The sequence below is a fragment of the Eptatretus burgeri genome, chromosome 11, assembly GCF_056783735.1.
Source record: "Eptatretus burgeri isolate ZD-2024b chromosome 11, Ebu_testis_v1, whole genome shotgun sequence".
Taxonomy (NCBI): domain Eukaryota; kingdom Metazoa; phylum Chordata; class Myxini; order Myxiniformes; family Myxinidae; genus Eptatretus; species Eptatretus burgeri.
Genome location: NC_140971.1, coordinates 16,652,860 through 16,676,143, shown reverse-complemented (window position 1 = coordinate 16,676,143; position 23,284 = coordinate 16,652,860). Strand labels below are relative to the sequence as shown.

At 45.6% G+C, this 23,284-nt stretch overlaps 1 protein-coding gene across 1 annotated transcript in view; it reads right to left on the bottom strand.

The window, feature by feature from the left end:
* Positions 1-7,089: 7,089 nt before the first annotated feature.
* Positions 7,090-23,284, bottom strand: part of LOC147016574 (fibronectin type III and SPRY domain-containing protein 2-like) — an 81,625-nt gene continuing 65,430 nt past the window's right edge. Inside the window, exons 16-18 of the mRNA XM_085845361.1 lie at positions 21,706-21,945; positions 21,110-21,233; positions 7,090-7,225 (exon numbers count right to left, since the gene is read on the bottom strand). The gene's annotated coding sequence lies outside the window, so the exon portion shown is untranslated. The remainder of the gene's footprint in view (positions 7,226-21,109; positions 21,234-21,705; positions 21,946-23,284) is intronic.

The window sequence follows — 23,284 nt, the reverse complement described above, 5'->3', positions numbered from 1 at the left end:
TGAAAATATTTTCAGCAGGGGAAAGCAAGGATTGGTGAGGTGCAGCAAAAGAAACACAATTATTTACAAACACAAGAGACAGTGCAGAGTTACCCCGATACTAATCTTATACAATCTTAATTATGCTAACAAAGCAGGCACCATCAAAATCATTCCCCGAGGAAATTAGAATAGTACAGAGGGAGAGAAAGTTTAAGGTGGTTTACACCTCTTTATACCAGGCGAGGTCGATGGACCAACACAAACCCAGTCACTGAGGAGGGGGCACGGGTGGGGGTGGGGGTAGGAAGGTGGGAGGCAAACTGAGGATGCCAATGGTGCATGGTCAGAGGGAGGCATGGTGAAGAGTGTGGTGATATGCAGGTGAAGTGCGGAGAGGAAGTGGTAAAGATGTGGATCAAGGGGGGTTGGAAGAAAAGCAAAGAACATGTGAGAAGATAGTCCTAAAGTGAAGTGTAAAGAGGTCTGTACTTGTAAATGCTAAGGTTGTCTAATACTGTGTTCGGTCTGGCATCTGGATTTCCTGTTTGTTCCACACTCCACTCCATTGGTTCTGCTCTGTTCCTCTCACTTCAGTTGCTCCGTTACTCACCACACCCTGACCCCAAGAACAAGAATGCACAGCCAGAGAACCGAGCCTGAGCCAAAGAGCCATGAGCTTCTAGAACACTCAGCCAAAGAACAGTGAGCTTCTAGAACACTCAGCCAAATAACTGAGTGCTCTTTTACAATCCCCTGGTGGAGGTGGGCCCGGGAGCAGATCAGGCATAGCAATGGGTTTTTTTTTTCCAGCGTCCTTATTGGTGTATGGATGATTACCCTGGAGCTAGCTTCGCCCATACGAAAATTCGGCAGTGGAAATGGCCTCACTCGCCCCAAATTCTGCCACACAATCCATCTCCGAGATAAACATGGCGCTGCGGTATTCAGTTGCGCTCTCCGGCCATGAACACCCACTGGACACCCAATGAGGGCCATAATTGAGAGGAACACTAGGGCTACCCACATGTCAAATGGAGTCTTACGCACTCTTGTGCTCCAAGTTAGATGCGAGAACAGCCAGACCCGAGTATCTGTAATGGTACACCACACTCCCCCTGTTCCCTGTTGGTCTGAAAGGGAGTGGCAGTCATTGCTGGTGGTGCCTGTGGTTGAGGTGTTTGGAGCGGAAGCGTAACGGTGAGTTATGGCATGGTGGTTCATTGTGGTTGTGGCTGTTAGGCCTAGGTCACATTTGCTCTACAGCGAGGATACGGCGGCCGTATGCCCTCTGAATTGACAGAAACGTGCGGCGACCGCAGAGAAACTGAGGTGGCCTCAGGGAGGCCCTACGCCATTTGGCTATATTTTACAGGCCGTAGTGTCGCCGTGGAATTATAGCGCGGAGTTATAACATTTTTTCATTTCTATATTCGCCGTAGCAATTTGACAAACCAAGCTATGACATAGATGTGTTCCACGTCGACCGTACGTAGGGCTTACGGTGGGCTTGCGTTATTCGTGTGGCTGCCGTAAGCTCTTCCCAATGAAAAATGAATTTTCTCAACCCCCCAAAAATTATGGCGGCCGCACTATTTCCACGGTCGCCGTACGGTGGCCTTGCGGTCTGTGTGACTACCTGCGGGCAACGCAGGGTCGACACACGGTTCCCCTACGCCCACCGTGCACCTACGTACGGCCTCCGTGGCAGTCTGCGTCGACCGTGCACTACCACTAGAGATCGGAGTATAGGTATTTGCCTATACCGTGGTGCCCCCAGAATCCTAATTTATTTCGTTCCAGGAGGCTGTTCGGATTGCAAAAAGTTCGGATTCCAAAAATATTTTCCCAATAAGAAATAATGGAGTGAATTAATCCGTTCGTGGACCCAAAGAAAACCCACTTTCAAAACACTTTAAACTGAAATTACCCATGTTTAAGATAAAATAAGATGAGTAAATGACCTTCGGTGACGGTGTATTGTATGTAAACTGGTACAATCACCACATCCAAAGGTCCACACAGGCTCGTGCTCCGTCCTGGGTTCCGACCGCTCGCGCACTCTGCGAGAGCGCTGCCTCCAGGGCAGCTCATCAAACATGATGCCCGCAGAACCACAATCACTTTCATCAAATGCATCGGGCTGACGTAATCATGGACGAGCCGAAATCCCGTCACAGACGGATTCCGTTCATTGAACCATCCTCACCAGCTCACCCACACTCAAGGGACATGGACTAGACAGGGCGTGCTTGCCCCCGCCTACTCATTCCCCGCCCTGCCCCATTCCCCGCCCTGCCCCATTCCCCCCCGCCTTCAATTTGTTTACCCCCGCCCAAAAATTTAATTACCCGGCCCCGCCCTCGCCTCTTCACTCCCCGTCCCCCTGTCTCTTGATTCCCCGCCCCACTTGCCCCCGGGCCCCCGCCACCCCGCCACCCTGTCCACCCTCACACTGAACCCCACCTAATTCACCCCAGCCCCCGCCCACTCATCCCCCGCCCCATTTCCCCCCGTCTCCCGCTTTCAATTTGCTTACCCCGCCCAAAAAATTGCTTACCTTGCCGCCCCCGCCTCTTTACTCCCTGGCCCCGCTTCTTCACTCCTCGCCCCCGTCTCTTCACTCCTCGCTCCCCGTCTCAACGAAAAGTGTTTATTCTGCTTCAGAGTTGAAGGTTGACTATCGCCACTATGTGCGATGCACTCTTACAGGTACGAAGTTTCTTTCAGTCCAGGTCACAGCACCGAGAAAAACGTGACGCGACCGCAAGGAGGAGCACAAAATTGGTCCTTCAGTATTAATATATGGATATTCCAACTGGTTTTGCTGTGAAATTCAATCCTTGCCCGACAGTCCGTCACACCACATGATCGGATTGCTTTTTTTGTTATTAATTAAAACACAAGATGATTAAAAAGAACAAACATCACAGATGAAGGTGAAGACACGAGGTGAGGCTGAAGTCACATTTGGTTCTTCTTCTTCTTCTTCTTCTTCTTCTTCTTCTTCTTCTTCTTCTTCTTCTTCTTCTTCTTCTTCTTCTTCTTCTTCTTCTTCTTCTTCTTCTTCTTCTTCTTCTTCTTCTTCTTCCAAAACATTAATCTCTCGGACTCGGCTCTTGTATATACAAGATCCGGATCGCCTTAAATACTGACCACATGTACACATCCTCACATAGACGGTGCCTTTTGAGAGCGTCTCTCATGAACTTTTAAATATATTCGGACATTTGCTTTAAAGTTTCGAAAAGTTGACGTTACTATTTAAAGATTATTCCATTTATCGTATTGTAATTTCGTAAATACACGATATATCGTAAATACATAAATACATTATGACGGGTTTCGCTATTGGCTTAATGAAGGCACGTGACGAAATATCGGAAGTTGTTGTTGTTGTTTTTTTTATTTTATTTTATTTTATTTTTATAGCCGACAAAACCTTTAGGTTTTGGATGCTGTTCTTGGACACATTTGTCCTTGTTATTTTTCGGGTAGCCGCACGGCGTATTTATAAATTGTGGAGACCAAAAACGTGGGTGTGCCTTACGGTCATTGATTTAATGTCGCACGGTGACCTTAGGGCATTCCTGCGGCGGCCATAGAATTTTGAAGGCAGACGCAAGGTGCCCGCAATGCGACCGCAGAGGGACCCAAAGCCAAACGTGCGGCCAGACGGACGGTAACAAATGGGTTATTTATTTATTTATTTATTTATTTTACCAGTTCTTTTGTTTCGGCTTGTCGAATTTCTACGGCGAACGTAGAAATGAAAAAAAGTTATAACTCCGCGTTATAATTCCACGGCGACCTTACGACCTGTAAAATATAGCCATATGGCATAGGGCCACCCTGAGGCCACCTCAGTTTATCTGCGGCCGCCACACGTTTCTGTAAATTCAGAGGGCGTACGGCTGCCGTATCCTCACCGTGGAGCAAATGTGACTGAGGCCTAAAGTATCGATCGACACACGAGAGATGCTTTCACGAGGACTTCCACCGACGAACTGAATGAACAAAGCGCGAAGATGCGGCTTGAACAGGTGGGGGAGACACGTGAACAAACATGAACGCCACGTTGTGTTTGGTTTTTTTAAAAATGTATTCGGTTTTTAGGGCAAAATTTTCTCGAAAAAATTGTTCGGATTCCAATTTGTTCAAATATTGGGGCGTTTGGATTCTGGGGGCACCACGGTATATTATAGTTATCGTATATTCAGTTATATATAGCCTGGTGTTGGCGCAGTGGTTAGGGCAGCGGCTTGGGATCCAAAACGTCCTGAGTTCAAGCCCCGTTGGGCCACTGAATTAATACACCAGGGAGATGACTCAGCCTGTCATCCTTCCGAGGTCGGCGAAATGAGTACCAGTGTACTGGGCCGGTGTATACCCCGGTTAAAATAGGTGTACCATATCCCTGCCTCGTAAGAGGCGACCAGGGTTGTGTCAGGAAGGGCATCCGGCGTAAAACATGTGCCAAATCACTATGCGGATCATACGGATGATCCGCTGTGGCGACCCCTAACAGGAGCAGCCGAAAGAAGAAGAAGATATTCAGTTATATATACTGGTATATTTTTATTTCAGTAAAAAAAAGAACTGGTATATATACCCACTCGTTACCGTCCGTCTGGCCGCACGTTCGCCTTAGGGCCCCCCTGTGGCCCCCCCTGCGGTCGCCTTGCGGGCACCTTGCGTCTGCCTTGAAAATTATATGGCCGCCGCAGCGACGCCCTAAGGTCACCGTGCGACATCAAATCAAAGACCATACGGCACCCCCACGTTTTTGGTCTCCACGATTTATAAATACGCCGTGCGGCCCCCCGAAAAATAAAAATATATGTAACTGCTACATTGTGTGACCGTGGAAATACTGCGGCCGCCGTATAACTGCTGGTGGCCGCAGATTTTGGAGACCCCACGGCCGCCGTGGCAAATGTGACCTAGGCCTTAATGATGAAGGTAAGTGAGCTTGGGTTGTGGTCCGATGGCATGATGATTTTTATAAAGGAATCTTGATGGTGTATGAAATGTTGTAACGATGGGGTTCGAGTCTGATGAAATCTGAAGTGGAACATCTGTTGGATAATGGTGCGCGGTTTGAATGGGAAATTGTGCACGTCCACGCATTATGACCTGTCCCTGTTCCTATGGTCCTTAGTGTACATGCTTGTGTGAAGAAAGGTCGTGCACAGAAAAGTAAAATAATGTAAAGAATGAAAGATGTGTAAAGAATGCAAAAAAAAAAACACGACCTAAAGCCCGTGCAACGCGTGTTGTCTCATAAACCCACGACACATACAGTTCCTTCAGAAAGTTTTCACACCCCTCGACTTTTTTTCATTTTGTTGTGTTACAGCCTGAAAATTAAAGTGGATTAAATTTAAAAAAAATTGTCACTGATCTACACAAAATACTCCATAATGACAAAATGAAAACATGTTTTTAGAAATGTTTACAAATTAATGAAAAATGAAAAGCTGAAATGTCTAGCTTCAATAAGTATTCAACCCCTTTGCTATGACACTCCAAATTGAGCTCAGGTGCATCTAATTTCCTTGATCATCCATGAGATGGCTCAACAACTTGATCGTAGTCCACCTGTGGCCAATTCAATTGATTGGACATGATTTAGAAAGAAACACAACTTTCTATATCAGGTCCCACAGTTGACATTGCATGTCAGAGCAGAAACTCCACCATGAAGTCCAAGGAACTGTCTGTAGAACTTTGAGATTGAATTGTGAAGAGGCATAGATATGGAGAAGGGTATAAAGCAATTTCAAGAGAGTTGAAAGTTCCTAAGAGCACAGTGCACTCCATCATTAGGAAATGGAAAGAATATGGAACTACACAGACTCTTCCTAGATGCGGCCATCTGACCTAACTGAACAACTGGGCAAGAAGGACCTTGGTCAGGGAGGTTACCAAGAACCCAATGACCACTCTGACAGAACTACAGAGTTCCTTGGCTGAGATGGACAACAATCTCTGCATCACTTCACAAATCTAGGCTTTATGGGAGAGTGGCCAGACAAAAGCCACTCCTGAGTAAAAGGCAAATGACATCACATCTGGAGTTTGGAAAAAGGCATGTGAAAGACTCAGAGAGCACGTGGCAAAATATTCTGTGGTCTGATAAGATGAAAAAATTGACTTCTTTGGCCTGAATGCAAAATGCTATGTCTGGCGGAAACCGGGCATCGCTCATCACCAATCGAACAACATCACAACCATGAAGCATGTTGGTGGCAGTATCATGCTATGGGGATGTTTTTCAGTGGCAGGGACTGGGAGACTTGTAAGAATAGAGGGAACAATGAATGGAGCCATACACAGGCAAATCCTTGAGGAGAACCTGCTTCAGAGTGCAAAAGACCTCAGACTGTGGAAAAGATTTACGTTCCAACAGGATAATGACCCCAAGCATACAGCTTGGCAGAACTTGAGCAAATCTGCAAGAAAGAATGGGAGAAAATCCCTAAATCCAGATGTGCGAAGCTGTAATCGCTGCCAAAGGCGCGTCTACAAGGTATTGACTGAGGGGGTTGAATATTTATTGATGCGAGACATTTCAGCTTTTCAATTTTAATGAATTTGTGAGAAAAATTTAAAACATGTTTTCACTTTGTCTTTATGGGGTATTTTGTGTCGATCGGTGACAAAAAATTTACATTTCATTCATTTTAAATTCAGGCTGTAACACAACAAAATGTGACAAAAGTTGAGGGGTGTGAATACTTTCTGAAGGCACTGTAAGAGAAGACATATTTAAAACGAATACTAATGAAATAACTGTCTCAGGAACCACTGTATGTTGTGTGCCATTGCCTCGGGGGAGTGCTGATTTTGTAGCACCGTAACAATGTACAAGGTTACAGGAGGAAATTGATTTTGGGGGGAAAAAAATCTGCACATTACATGGGATTTTATCCAGGCCACAGCATCATGAAGGAAATGCTCAGATGGGAACAACAAAAGTCGTAAGAGGAAGTATTTTATTTTGAAGACATTATGTGTAAATTAAAAACCATCCCTACATATTTCCCAGGGTTTGGACAGCACCATGCTCCACCTACCTCTCTTTCGAAGTGAGTATGTCGAAGTGATCTGAATTGCAACTCGTATTCCAAAAAGTGGTCAAACGTATGAACCCAGCTTGAAGGGTTTTTCCATTCAACAAATAACTTTGTGGCCTCTTGGTCAACTGAGGTTGCATTCACAATGACTGGTGGATCAGGTTTTACTGAGGGAAGAAATTAAAATAGTAATAAAAAAAAATATTCAGTGAATCTTACTATCATGGAGCAACTGTGGATGTCACTGAAACTCCTAAATTGACATGTGGTGGAAATAGGACCACCTTTGGTGTTAGCTGGTATTGCAAGTCATCTCCCTTTATCTTATGGTATCCTTACTGCCTTAGATTATAATTCATGGACTGGTGATTGTTGGTGTGTGTGTGTGTGTTTGTTTATGTGTCACACTGCTCTTATAGGTCTGGGCTGATTCCATCCAGACTTGTGATATCGGATCAGCATGACCCCAATTAGTGTATAGGAATGTTTTTATTTTTGCTGGTGGTCTTGGGGTTGTGGGAGAAAAGAATTATATTAATGTACTCTCAATTATAATTGTTGCTGGTGCTTTATAAATTTAATTTTTATGCTACAAGTCAAATTGGATGTCAGTGATGCTTTCCTTTAGCCAAGAGTCTTTTGACCTAAATGTTGATAAAAGGAACGTCTTGCTATGGAACAAAGTGACCTGGTTGATAACGCTACAACTTTTGCCATGATTATGTCATTTGCTTTCCAGTTAGTGGACACGTATTGCATTTTTGAATTATTTTGCCTATATGCTTATCAGACCCCTCTCCGCTCCCTTCAAAGTATATAAATGCCAGGAAATGTAATCTTGGTTTAGTGCAAATCATTGTGGATGTCTACATCTCAGTGTTTTGAACTCCTTGGTACCAAGTTAAAATAAAATTATCTGATGTAATGTACTTTCCGTTGTGGAAAGTGAATTAATTGTGGCTTTCATTTGAGTAACAGGATTTACACCGAGTCGGTAAAGAAAAAACGTTAACTAAGAAAAAATTATCCAACAGGGGGAGTTAGAGGGAGGGGAAAGACTGAAATTCTCGATATAAATGTGGCTCCAGGTGGAAGAGGGTATTACAAGCCCCCACTCTGCAGTACAGTTTTCCAGGTCCCACGTTTTCCAGTGCACTGAGGTGTTTTGAATTACTCGTGGGCCCATTGGTGCATTTGACCAAATTTTCATTGGTATTCACGGTCTTGTAGCATACCTGCCTGCTGTACTGCTTGAGCATGAGCTTGCCTTTCACCAAGCCCAGGTGTGCTTGGGCCAGCGTGGGGATTATATGTTCGTTATTACAGGTAGTCGTTGATTTACGACCGCAATTAGTTCTGACCAATCGGTCGTAAGTCGAACAACGTATATTTTACATCCAAAAAAAAACAAAAAAAAAACGTGGTCGTAAAGTTGAACACTCGTAAGTCGACGACTACCTGTATTATATTGCCATATGATACTACTATTATTTTTATTGTCATAAATATGATGAGTATTAATTAATATTTGCTTTGTTACAATGTTATCATTGTTTTTATTAAAGGCCCAGTCACACCTTGACGTTTTAGCCAGCGATGGCAACGTATTAAAATGTATCTAAAACGCTGGCTTACGTTGAACTTTTGATGTTTTTTTTTAAAGATTCGGACGTATTCATTGCGACTTGGTCTTATGTATAACGCATTAGTAACGGACACAGAACGTTTCGTTGTGTTATAGATAACTTATCCCAACGAATGCTGAACCTGTTGTCGGCCTACACAACCGATGCCCAACGATAGTCTAACTTAGGCATAGCGCGTTGCACGCATCGCCGACGATGTCGTGACGTAGCCTATTAAAAGGCTGACGCACAACGATTCGAATCATCACTGCCGTAGAAATGGAAGTGTCAACATCGCGGTCACACCTTGGCGATCTTGCCAGCGTATGCCGACCTACGAAAAATGTGTCTAAAACGTTGGGGCACGTCAAATACGGTATGAGTAAGTTTGGTATACGTGAGTAGAACGCTAAAGTACGCTATCATACGTCGTAGTAAGTAGAGTACGTCAAGAAATTTTAAACATGTTCAAAATTTTACGACGTACTTGGCGTATGACACACGTTCTGCATGCGATGGGGATAAGTTGTACACACGATATGCGGACGCTTACACACTTCCACAAAGGCTACTTATAAGCGACTCATAAGCCGAAACACGTTGCGGTAATGTCTTTTTTACGTGAAACTTATTTCTAACTTATGTTTGACGTGCTTTGAACCAATTCTTTACGTAGTCCCAACACACATTGACGTATGTAGACGTATTCCAATGACGTCTTCCGGTCGACAAAAAAATTAATTAACGTGTTTCTAACTTACAACTGCCATATGAAGACGTGTTCCCAGCGATTTTGGGAATTGGTATATAAAAATGGTGTTCATAAAAGGGGAACCCAACAGTGTTTTCGAGTCCTTTTCGAGTCGATGTCCATGTCAGCAGTAACAGTATCAGTATCAGTATTAGTATTAGTAACAGTATCAGTATTAGTATTAGTAGTAGTTTGTTCATGTTGGCAGTAGTAGGTGAGTGTGAGGGGGAGGGTGTGGGTTATGATGGATCCTCCTTGCGTCCGCATGTCCACGGGTAGGAGACATCTTTGCACCATTGTTCGAAGTTCTTCGCGGCTAATTTTTTATGGGGCTTTTTCAACAATGAGCTATGGCTTGTTTTTACGATTTAGGTCTATTCATAACGGGTTGGACAAATGCACAATGAACGAATAATGTGCATAGAGCGCTTCGATAACTTATAGATACAGTATACCAACAAATAATTATCGTGAAGCCGGCGTTCACAAACTATGCCCAACGATAGCCGAACTTATCCATATCGTGCGGCAGTTTATCTTTGCCGTTGACGTGGGGTTTGCTATTCATAGGCTGCCACTCAACGATTTAAATGGCTGCATCTCCACTATTGAAAGTAGACGCTTGCGCTCAACAATTGGAATTTTTTTACACTCAACGACTTTTAAACGGTACCACTCAGCTATTTTCATTGTTTATAATGAACGATTTAAATTGCTGTCACTCGCCTTTGTGTTTTTGACGCTGGGGTTTGGAAATTTGAAGCGTTTCTTCTGAACGTGTTAAAGCGCTCAAACTCGACTATTTTAAATAGATGCTGCCGATGGACAATTGGAATCATAGCCAAGCTAGACATCGAAGTGTGAACATCCTCGTCATGCCGAAGAAAAGTTTGAAGAATGCTGCAAATCAGTGTCCTGGCCATGGCCGTGGACGCTGACGCAAGGACGATCCATTATACCGACGTCTTTCAGCCTATGAGTAACTTAAAAGTAACGTCTGTCGACGTGTGGCAACGATCGCGTAACGTGCCAACAACACATTAATCATAGGTTAGAAATAAGTTTCGGGTACGCTAAACATTACCTCGGCGTGTCTCAACTTATGATTAACTTACAAGTAGCATGTGTTGACGTCTGTCAACGATTGCAGACCGTGCATACAACTTGTGGCCAGCGTAGCGGAATGTGTGAGTCATACGCTGGCATACGTCGTGAAATTTCAAGCATGAAAAAATTTGAGGACAACCAAAAAGTACAACGTTTAAAGCCAACGTACAACGACGTATGGCAGTGTTTTTCAGCGTGCTCTCAATGTTATCAAAACTTACCCATAACGTATTCAACGTGTGCCAGCGTTTTAGAAAAAAATTTCAAAAATCGGCATACGTTGGCTAAAACGTCAAGGTGTGACTGGGCCTTAAGATTTATTTTGTAATTACAATGCCATGTCATGGTGGAAGGACATATGAAGCTGCTTAATATACCTTAACATGGTCTGCGTTTTTAAAACATGGGAATTACAAAAGATTTTACATTCAATTGGTCGAATCAACTCAGGAGGTCATGATGATCATTTTGATGAATGACATTCCCCATCAGAATGCTCCAGTAGAAATCCACAAAAAACATATATATATATATATATATATATATATATATATATATATATATATATATATATCTCTCTCTCTCTCTCTCTCTCTCTCTCTCTCTCTCTCTCTCTCTCTCTCTCTCTCTCTCTCTCTCTCTCTCTCTCTCTCTCTCTCTCTCTCTCTCTCTCTCTCTCTCTCTCTCTCTCTCTCTCTCTCTCTCTCTCTCTCTCTCACTCTCACTCTCACTCTCACTCTCACTCTCACTCTCACTCACTCTCTCACTCTCTCTCACTCACTCTCTCACTCTCTCTCACTCACTCTCTCACTCTCACTCTCTCTCACTCTCACACACACACACACACACACACACACACACACACACACACACACACACACACACACACACACACACACACACACACACACACACACACACACACACACACACACACACACACACACACACACACACACCTCATCCATTCATAGTAGAGTCTGAAATGGTCACCAGAGTCTTAGGGATCCTGTGGGTATTTTGGGTCTTTTGATTTGTGGATTGTGAGCCGACAAAACACAGGACTTTCAAAATGAAGTAATCCACCACAAAGCTTGGCACGCATGCAAATTTGGGGAACGTGAACTTCGATTGTACGTGTGTGGTCAGGATTGTTGACTAAATTAGCTCGCTAAGCTTCTAACAGAGTCCAAAAATACTTGTTAAAATACCTGAGAGAAAGCTGCAGTGTGATAATGCGCAACTAAAGAGTTGGATGGAAACACCGTGCCCAGTTTGGGTGCTTCTGAACACTGCATTTACAAACCCCAGAAATGTCCTTCCCATCAGAGTGTAAATTTTAAATCGACTCTTAAAATGAGGATATTTACTTTTACAAGAAGTGTGTGTGTGTGTGTGTGTGTGTGTGTGTGTGTGTGTGTGTGTGTGTGTGTGTGTGTGTGTGTGTGTGTGTGTGTGTGTGTGTGTCCATGCCTGCATATCTTCTGCCTCTCACATATATGAACAGAAAATTGATGCAACTCAACACTTCTCATCTACGGATATTTATCGTGTTTTCCATATTAGTCAGAACACGTCCAGAGACAAACACCGCCCCGACGCGTCCGGAGACAAACACCGCCCCGACGCGTCCGAAGACAAACACCGCCCCGACGCGTCCGGAGACAAACACCACCCCGACGCGTCCGGAGACGAATACCGCCCCGACGCGTCCGGAGAAGAACACCGCCCTGACGCGTCCGAAGACTAACACCGCCCGACGCGTCCGGAGACAAACACCGCCCAGATGAGTCCGGGGACAAACGCTGCCCCGACGTGTCCGGAGACAAACTCCTATCCAGACATAAACAGGGTGATGGAGCACGAAGCACTCGCTCAAGACGAGAGAGCGCGAAGCACTCGCTCAGGACGAGGGAGCGCGAAGCACTCGCTCAGGAGGACGGAGCGCGAACCACTCGTTCAGGACGACGGGGCGCGAACCAATCGTTCAGGACGACGGGGCGCGAACCACTCGTTCAGGACAATGGGGCGCGAACCACTCGCTCAGGACGACGGAGCGTGAACCACTCGCTCAGGACGACGAAGCGCGAACCACTCGCTCAGGACGACGGAGCCCGAACCACTCGCTCAGGACGACGGAGCGCGAACCACTCGCTCAGGACGACGGAGCGAGAACCACTCGCTCAGGACGACGGAGCGCGAACCACTCGCTCAGGACGACGGAGCGCGAACCACTCGCTCAGGACGACGGAGCGCGAACCACTCGCTCAGGACGACGGAGCGCGAACCACTCACTCAGGACGACGGAGCGCGAGCCACTCGCTCAGGACGACGGAGCGCGAGCCACTCGCTCAGGACGACGGGGCGCGAGCCACTCGCTAAGGACGACGGGGCGCGAGCCACTCGTTCAGGACGACGGGGCGCGAGCCACTCGCTCAGGACGACGGGGCGCGAGCCACTCGCTCAGGACGACGGGGCGCGAGCCACTCGCTCAGGACGACGGGGCGCGAGCCACTCGCTCAGGACGACGGGGCACGAGCCACTTGCTCAGGATGACGGGGCGGGAACCACTCGCTCAGGACGACGGGGCGAGAACCACTCGCTCAGGACGACGGGGCGTGAACCACTCGCTCAGGACGACGGGGCGCGAACCACTCGCTCAGGACGACGGAGCGCGAACCACTCGCTCAGGACGACGGAGCGCGAACCACTAGCTCAGGACGACGGAGCGCGAACCACTCGCTCAGGACGACGGAGCGCGAACCACTCGCTCAGGACGACGGAGCGCGAACCAATCGCTCAGGACGACGGAGCGCGAACCAATCGCTCAGGACGACGGAGCGCGAACCACTCGCTCAGGACGACGGAGCGCGAACCACTCGCTCAGGATGACGGAGCGCGAACCACTCGCTCAGGACGACGGAGCGCGAACCACTCGCTCAGGACGACGTGGTGCGGCAAAAGCGTCTGCAGTGAGTTCACGATTTATTCAGAATGGCGTAGCATGGTACCGCTATCAACTATCGGGTGCTTAAGCACTCAAGCAAGCACTCCAATGAAATGGCTGATAAGGAATGGCTTGCCAGGCTGTGGCTGCATACCATAAGATCCCTTTAACCTTAAAGCCGGTCTTTATTGCGAATGTAGCAGTTTAAGAAATAAAATGAATTCGTTCAAAATAATATTAATAAAATAAAATATAGAATGACTTTATCCACAAAAGAGTTGCTGTTTAATGTAGAACAACCCAGGAGACATCGCAAAGTTTAATCACACGTGACATAAACATTGCAAATAATCCGCCATGTTGCCTGCTCATCTGTGCACGTGTCCCACAATTTATAAATACGCCGTGCGGCTACCCGAAAAATAAAAACTTATGTGACTGCTACATTGTGTGACTGTGGAAATACTGCAGCCGCCCTATAATTGCTAGTGGCCGTAGATTTTGTAGACCCCACGGCCGCCATGGCAAATGTGACTTAGGCCTAAGTAGTCCCTCTGCAGGGCAAGGCATGATGTCAAGTAGAAAATGCATTAAATCATTGAGCTCAATGGAGTTGGTTAATTTTGGCACATTTCTAAATCCTTTGTTCTCTCAATATAATTCTCCATTCAGTAGAAAAAGATAAGTTCAATGCTTTGTAAATTTCTCATTTTCTTATGCATGTACATGTAGAATGATCGACCATAGCCTTGCTTGCTTCTGGTAAATAGGTATATCGGGTTCGTTATGAGACTCGTTGTTTCTTTAAATCAATAGATTTCACTCCAGATTTCGACACTTATTTAGTCTGGACTATATCTGATCCTCAAAACCGAAATAATATTTCGATGATAAACTTTAAGATTATTTCCGTGAGAGTAGATCATGGAAAATCATATCATATAATGCATGAAATCGCTCCAAGCTCCTAATTTGAAAACTATCGTACTTACAAAAGCGATGTATAAAGCGATTTGTAGCTATGATGAACAGGCATTCGATAATATGAGTGAGGAAAGTGGAAAAAAAAAAAGCTTTATCTTGAAGAAATTGTTGCGGCCTGTTCCAAGTCAAGGCATGGTTGAGCAGGCCAAAAAAAACATGGCGGCTTCAAACCTCAGCGAGGTTACCTAGGATACGCCTTCAGATCCCAGAGAGTGAGGTGGCCGAGGATGCGCCTGATGAAGGACATAATTAAATAATGCCGTTAATTATCTTCAAAATGGGTGTTTTAATTAACCCAAACACCAAATTTTCACTCCTACACTTCCTTGGAGTTCCCTTAGTTGCATGCAAAGATTCAGGATGCTCGGTTTTATGGTTTTGGAGTTATGGAGGGCACACACACACACACACACACACCACACACACACACACCACACACACTTATTGGTGTAGATGGAGAATGAGTCTCTTGAAGATAATGTGGATGTGGAGGATGGGAAGTTTGAAAAAAGCAAAAATTACGTCATATTGGGAATTCTGTATCGTCATAAGACCAGAGGCTAAGAAAGCCCACCGGATGTTTGAAAGGGTAGGCCATGGATAAGTTTGAGGGGGTGGGCGAATGATAAAGGGAAAGGACGAAGGGAGGATCTGTGAATTGAGAGCCATGGAGAGAAAGTGAAAGTGTGATTTGAAGGATATAAGGGTATGGAATAAGGAATTATGTCATCTTTTGAGAGAATGTTGAAATTTCACTTGTTCTGCCGTCATTGACTTGTAGACATTGAATACCTTATATTATGCTTCAAACACCAAGAAAGTTTGATCCTTAGGCCTGTACTCACAATGACATCCTATAGAATTGCTGAATACAGTAGGCCTAAGGAGGGGTAATAAGATAATGCACATACATTCAGTTTTAATATTTTTTTAAAGTTTGTGTACTTCCTTTCACATACGGTACTTACAAATCTCACGAGGTATAAAACTTTCGCCATTTGACTCAGTGCAGCCAAGAGCATTGCCGGCGGTCATTTTGACAAGAAACTTTGTCTGGTCATGGATGTATGCATAAAAAATGCATCTGTAAGGTTGTTTGGTTCCTTTTGGGAGGCATTTCACAATCTCATCCTTCTTTGGAAAGAATGAACTGGTGAAGCAAAAGAAAAGAAAAGAACAATTATTAAATCGATTCAACTGTGGGTTTCCACCATTTCTGGGGCACACCAAGACCAATCATGCAGTGCACCCTCATCCACACGCTTCAACCCCACCCCAACTCTCCTCCACCCCACCCCAACTCTCCTCCACCCCCTTTTCATCGCTTTGGGCAGGAATTTAATATTTGGACTGGGTGCTGTTACAATGGCAGGTGATGGCCACAAGGGAGTGATAGCATTCTAGACATGTAGTTTAACATCGTCTGCTCTGAGTCTGGGAGGTTGGTGGTTTAAAGTTATCCCAAACACCAAAAATTATGGTATGTGTGGCTTCCTCGTTTGACATTCAGCATTTGAAGGATAGAACACATAATAACCCCATCGGTTGGCATCCATGGGGAGGAGGAACTTCCTCCTTGATTGTCCAGCTGAGTGCAAAGACAAAAGTGATGTCATAAATACGATGTTTCTGTACCTTGATTGCTCTGAGAAGTGACGTCACTTTCCCCAATATCAGCAGCTGTTTCTGTGAAAGTCAAGTTTGGTGTTGTCTCGCGTATTTCCTTCCAGGCTACACAGAATACATTAATGTTCTCAGTGGCCTTCATGATGCAGTAGGACTTGAAAAAGTCCCAAATCGACTGCTCTTGACCATATGTTGCTTCGACTAGCTGCTTGAATGTGCATCTAAGGTAGTACACCTTGAAATTGGCTATGATGTCCTGGCCCATCGACTGCATTGGAAGTCGTGTGAGGACGAAGGAAGACCGCTTCCACTGACTCTGAAGTCTGTAGGATGTCGAGGTTCTGTGGGTGACCTGGGACATTGTCAAGCAGCAACAACACTTCTTACCGCTCCTTATTATTTACATTGCAGTACCGCTACACCGCTGGGAAAAAAACTGGAGGTAAACCGCTGGTGCAAAATGTCGGGTGTCACCCATGCCGTCTTGTTAGCCTTCCAGACAACAGGCAGATGTTCCTTGGAGAACCCCTTCATTGCTCGCATTGTTTCCAAATGGTAAACGAGATGGGCCTGATTTTAAAATTCCCTGCCTTACCACCCAGCATGAGCGTAAGACCATCTTTTGCAGCCTTGAACCCTGATGCATGCCTCTCCTCCCTGAAGATGAATGTTATGTGATGGCATACACTTCCAAAAGAGGCCTGTCTCATCGACATTGAAAACATGCTGGGGAGGGTAATTTCCATGGCAGATGATCGCTTTCAGGGTGTCGGGAAAATCACGTGCTGCTTTATCGTCAGCGCTCACAGCTTCACCAGAGATATGCACACTGTGCAAGTTACTGTGACACTTACATTTCTCGAATCAACCTTGACTGGCCTGAAACATCTCTGTCATCGATCCCTTGCCTTTTAGTTCCTGCAGGTCGGTGAAGATACTCCTTGCCTTCTCCATAATGGTCACGTGACTTCAGGAAACATGTTGCCGGATCTTGTATTCCGCCAACATGCTCAATCGGCTCTTCATCTTGTCCAGTAAAATGCTCCTTGAACGAGTTGTGTTTGTTGCAGTTAACGAAGTGGTGGATTAAGAAGAAGCCCTTATCTTGTCTGCATTCTTGAGAATGGTCTAAGTGTTGATGTATTCAAACCCAAGCGCCGACTATCGTCTGACGTCGATGCTTGCAGCTTCACCAGAGATCTTAATGGCGATCTGACATTCACACACTTTCACACGTCTTATCACATGTATTTTTACATCCATTCTGGTGCTTTTCCTTAACTGGTTGGCCACATTATCACTCTCAGGACTTTTTTCAGACATTATGGGTTAAAAATGCTCTCAACAACATGCAATAACAAGGCAAAAAGAGTTCTTAAGGCAGATTAAACGCGATTTTGTAGGAAGCATTCAAAACTGGTCGAGGCGTATGCTGATTGGTGCAGCGCCAACTAGCGTACACAGTCTTCATTACCCCGCGCACGCGAAGCGAAAAGCGGGCTTAAGCAATTGGTTAATGTCCGTCCGTCCGTCTGTCCACAAACGTCAGTTTATGATCTAGGAACAACTTAATTTAATTTCAATGTAATATTTTGAAAAAAAAATCAGAACACGAATAGAATCAGAAAACAAACCTGCAGTTTAGCAGTATTTGTCTCTGCATTCGTCCCAATCGCACATGTGCGGAGAGGAATAAGGTAATTGTTTTTACTCTGCCTGTCTGGCAGTCAAACAAAATTGAAAATATTTTCAAACAGGAAATTAAACTGTTTTCAAGGATGTCACAAAGGACACAAACAACAGGAACAAAGAATTGATGTAATGTGTCAGATAAGGTGGTGTAATATTGTTGTGGGCCGGGGTTCGGTGGCGAGGAACGGCCGCCAGGTGGAGCAGTAGAGCCCTCTCCCACCGAATACCCGGAATTGCAGGTCGTAACCTTCGGACAACTCCGAAGGTCATGGGTCACTTAAGGACTGTGCTCGCCAATTCTCTGACTGCGTGGGGTAGGGTTAATAGCCAAATTTCAATATATCTAAATACCCACGTCGTAAAATTACCGGGGAAGTCACACCCTCAACGGACTCTGTTGAACTGGGTCGCTCTAGTGATCTCGGTCCGGTGTAACCGAGCGGAATTACCAAAGTCTGTTGGTCCAAACGACAACTTACAGCCCAATCGGCTTACTGGTTCTCAAGCACAAACCGTGCTGGGTCAATAATAGAAAGAACAACAACAAGCTGGTTCGGAGGGGGGGGGGACTCGAACCCACACGTTTTTCGCCGCACCAAGCACCAGGGATCGTGCTCTCCAACCAGCCACGCACCAATGAACCAACACCAAGGAGAATACCAGAGACGATGATGACCCAGGACCAGATGAACCAGCCAGCACCAAGACCCGCGACCCCCAAGACCAGCACTCCAGAGCCTGGCGTTCCTTTATTCATTTTCTTGTGCGGGGTGAGAAAATCGCCATCTGAGGCATCTCAACCCTCATTGGCCGGGGTGTCGTGGGAAAGTCACCCTCTGTGCGTGATTGGATAAGGGGCACGCCCCTGCCTTTCTGGGCAGAGTCTCGATCTGAGGCGATGGAAATCTCTGCCCACATACGTGGCTGGACACGCGTGTGTAATGACGCGATGTGCGAAGTGAAGGAGTGATGGTTTTGGTTGGCTGGAGGCTCGATTTGTATTGCAAAAACCCTGACTAAAAAAGTAACTCGCAGCGCACACATGTAATTCCCATTAGACACAGGTAGGGGGCCCTAACTATAAACACACACTTATCGAAATAACTAAGCTTGGTGACTGCTGTCTGTTTGTGTGTAAATGGCTTCCAAATCCATAACAATATAAAGACTCTCTGTCAATGGTGGTAAATTCTGGAGTTAATTGATTTGTATGACTTTTACAATCTTTATTTTATTTAAATTGAATTATATACTTGAACACTGTAGAACAAAAATCACCTTCTCTACACCTCCAAGAACCTCCAGTTTTGCAGTACTTGGACATGTTAAATAAGGTGGTGTATAAGACAGCTTCAATCGTGCTAAACTTCTGGAATTTTTTTTAATGATTTTTAAAATTAATATTTTATTTAAATTGAAGTATATACTTCAATACTGCGTGGGGTAACATGATCTTTGAACTCTGGGATTGGTTGAGCGGCACGGCTCAAACCTGCGCGTATTCTTGTGCAGAACTTCTGAACCGTTATAGATTTTAATTAAAAAAAATTTTTCCAGAGTAAAAACTTCCTCCAGGAAAATTAGCACCAGAACGAAACAGTATTCTGAGAGACAGCATTATACGAGGTATTGTTGCGAATCTGGAAGCCATGAACACACAACAGCCAGGTCCTCGAGATCAGTTATATCGGTAAGTATGTTTCTAGTTAGAATCCATCCCCTGTGTCTAATGGGAATTAAGCGTACGTGTGCTGTGGATTATTTCATAGATAGGATTTTTTACATCTTCACTTTTACACAACAACACTCTGCTCGCGGCATTCTTTGCGTGCTCGTCAGCAAGCGCACGCGTGGGCGGAGTCTAACATGGGCATGGCGTCCCTCTTTGGCCAATCGGCAAGGAGCGGGCATTTCACCCGCCCCGTTTCCAACTCAACACCTTCGCCATTATGCACATGGCCGGAGGTGAGGAGGTAGGCAGAGCCACAAACGCCTCCGATCGGGACTCCGCCCAGAAGGGTGGGGTTGCCCCGCCTACCGTGGGCCTGTCCAATGAGGGACGGCCAGCGAATCGTGCGATGCAACCGACCAATCAGGAGGCAAGTTACCTCAGAGCAGACACTCCACGCCCGCGAGGGGGAGGGATAAGAAAGGTTGCGAGCTACTCGCCAGATAGAGAAGTTGGTTGGTTCCTGCTGGTTGAGTTTGTGGCTCCTGGTAGATGATCGTGCTGGTCGGAGTTGGTGTTCGTGTTCATGGTGCTCGGGTCGCCGATCGGCGTTCGCGGCTGGCCAAGTCGCTCCTTGGATTCTGGAGGCGTGGGTTCGAGTCCCACCGAGGCGGGTTGTGTGGGAGCGAGCGAACTGAGGATCCCATTTCCTTCCACGGAATCCGAACTCCACAAGCGCGGATCGGTGAAGACCGCACGAGGCGGAGAGGTACCAACCAGACCTTGACCCTCAGCTTGCCTTCCCTCTTGAGCCGAAGGGCCGAATAAAGACCATTGAGGTTCATTTATTTTGGGTGTGCGTGTCTGTGTGCGGGCCTGTCTTGCCTAAGTAGAATTGTTAAGTGCTTTTTGTTCTACATTATTTGCCTTGCTTAGTCATGATAACTCTGCTCTTTGTGTGTTCCCTTCCCCCCATTATAAATAAATCCCCTGTTAAATGTTCCAGCTCGTTTCTGTGTTTCTTTCATTGGCTTAGCACGGTGCATGTTGGGAAATTGGGAAATGATAAATTGTGCATTTGGACCGATGGGTCTTGGTAACCATCCGCTCGGGTTACGCACGGTTCGAGGACGATAACGGTTCGCTCCGCTCAAGGCCTGCCGAGGGTGTGAATTCCCCGGTAGCTTTGCCGCGTGGATACTAAGGTATATTGAAATTGGCAATTAACCCTATTCCACACGGCCGAATTATTGGCGATTCACTGTCCTGTAAGAGACCCTTGCCTTTCGGAGTTCTCCGAGGAGCACAATCTAAATTCTGGGTGTTCGGTGGAGCCGACTCCACTGCTCCACCTTGCGGTCGTGCTCACCACCGAAACTCGGCTCCACAACAGTATGGCTGTATATGTATGCTTGGTTGCCAAATGTAAATTTCATGAACACAGCTTAATTATCTTATTTTAAAGACAAAAGAAAAGGTCCAAAATTAAAAATTCCAGTTGATTGAGCTTACTCCTTTCTACTCAGATACAAAAAACACATTGTTTAGCCGAATTACAGCCGAGCTCATATTCAAAATCCGTCATTCAAAATAAAACTGTTCATTCAATACCTCCACTGAAGCACAATGAAAATAAACTGAGCCTTTTACCTTACTGCGTGTATAATAAGGGAGTACTTTGTGGGAAGGTGACTTTCTCTACCCGGAGTCCAATCGCAGCCAAAATTGACCGTACTTGGAGCCCTGCACTTTATCGTTGGAGGTGAAGGCCGATCTGAAGAATAAAACAAAACAACACCAAAAATAATTACTTCCCTGTCTCGCTCATGAATTCCCACAGTCAAAGCTTCACACCTAACTTTTCCTCCTTTTCCCCCACCTGTGGAATATCCCCATGTGAGTCAAAATCATGTTGAAATGTTGTGCCCTCTGATTCCCATTCAAGTTATTTTCTATTCCAACTAATCAGCTACTTTCCAATCACGACTTCATTTCTACCAGCAGGTTTCTTGTTCACTAATTTTTAAGTCGCATACATATCTGTTCCCTACTGCAAGACCCCTCCACCGGTTGCCGTCGTCTTCCTCAAGTTACACATTCCTCAATTGGGGGTGAACAAACAGCTTTTGTACATCTTGTTTTACGTTTTATTTTTCCTTATCTTTCTCTCGATTATTAAAATGTCCATCAATTAAACAAGTTATAAGAAAGCAGACACAGAATATTAGAAGTTTTTTTTTCCTTACAGCCAACCAGCAGGGTGGTGGAATGAAGAAGGACTCCGGAATGACGGTTGCAACTGTATGTGCCATTTGCCTCCAAGCTAATGTTGGTCAGATTGAGGTGGCCATCTTGAGCTACAAAGATCAGGCTCGAGGGGAGCACTTGCCCATTCAGAGTCCAGTGAATATTTTCTTCCATTTTGTTGCAGACCAGCTGGACATCAGATCCAATGGCAGCGACCTGTACGCCTGGCTTGGGTAGACCTTATGCAGAGACACACAGTGAAGTTCACTTCTGAAAAGCATTGGAACATTTGAAAAGCTTCGACAAGAGTAACACTAAATAATATAGTAGTCCTCCATCAAGCTAACACCCTGGTCACAAACAATTTCAAATTAAAATGGCCTACCTGCTTCTTCTTACTTTCTGGACATCAGCAAATCCTAAGCAAGCTGAAAAATAATTTTGGGATGGGTCTTTGCTCATGGAAAAGCATGAACACAGAACAAAAAGAATACAGCGGGAAGTGGGAAACGCACTAACAGCTGGGTATCAGAAAACAGCAGAGAGACACGTGGAGGGAAATAGGCAAGAGGCAGAATGAGAGCAAGGGGCTGGAGAGAAAGACACAGGGGCTAAAGAAGCTGGATACTCAAGCTCAAACACAGCAAGTAAGGGGGGCTGAAAGAAGACAGAGGGAAAACTGGCAGTGAAACAGCAATGGTTAAAAAAAAAAATTTAAAGGAGGATAGAGGATGATGGGAGAAAACAAATTAACCTAGAAAAGAAGGGGTGGGTTTTGAGAAGGTTAATGAGGGTAGAAAAGATTGCAAGTATGGATGGTGGATGAACAGAAGAGGAGGTGAACAACTTTCTTGAAGCCCTCAAGGGATGAATGGGATTGAACGGACTGAGGAAGTTGGTTCCACCGGTGAAAGAAAAGAGGAACAAAAGAATGAAGGTCAGCAATGAGCCTGGAGTGTGGGAGTTTCACCTGAAGTGAGTTACTGGCAAGGTAGGCCGAACCAGTCGAGACAAATGAACATGTGCTTTAGAGAGACATGAGAGGGACATAGCAAACAATAGACAGAGGGTGTAAGATTAGAAGGGAGGTGGGAGAAGACAAACAGGCCAACGACTTCCACAGGTCGTTTGTGTTTGTTTGTGTTTGTTTGTGGTGTTTGTTTCTGTTTCTTCCACAGAAGACAAACAAACATCGACTGTTTGTGGTGAGCATGTTGAGGTCGTGGATAGATTCACTCACCTTGGCAGTGATATTCATGTCTCTGCTGGCTGTAAGTCAGAGGTCAATAGACGTCTGGGTCAGGCCTGGGGAGTCATGGATTCACTGGATCATGGGGTGTGGCGCTGCCGGTACCTGTGCGGGAGGACGAAAGTCCGAGTCTTCAGGTCCTTGGTGCTTCCAGTCTTGCTATATTGATGCGAGACTTGGACTCTGACCAAGGATCTGAGACGGAGACTTAATTCCTTTGGTACTCGGTCTCTTCGGAGAATCCTTGGCTATCGCTGGTCGGATTTTGTGTCCAACGAGCGGTTGCTGAGAGAGACTCGGATGAGATTTGTTACCTGCATAGTCCGTGA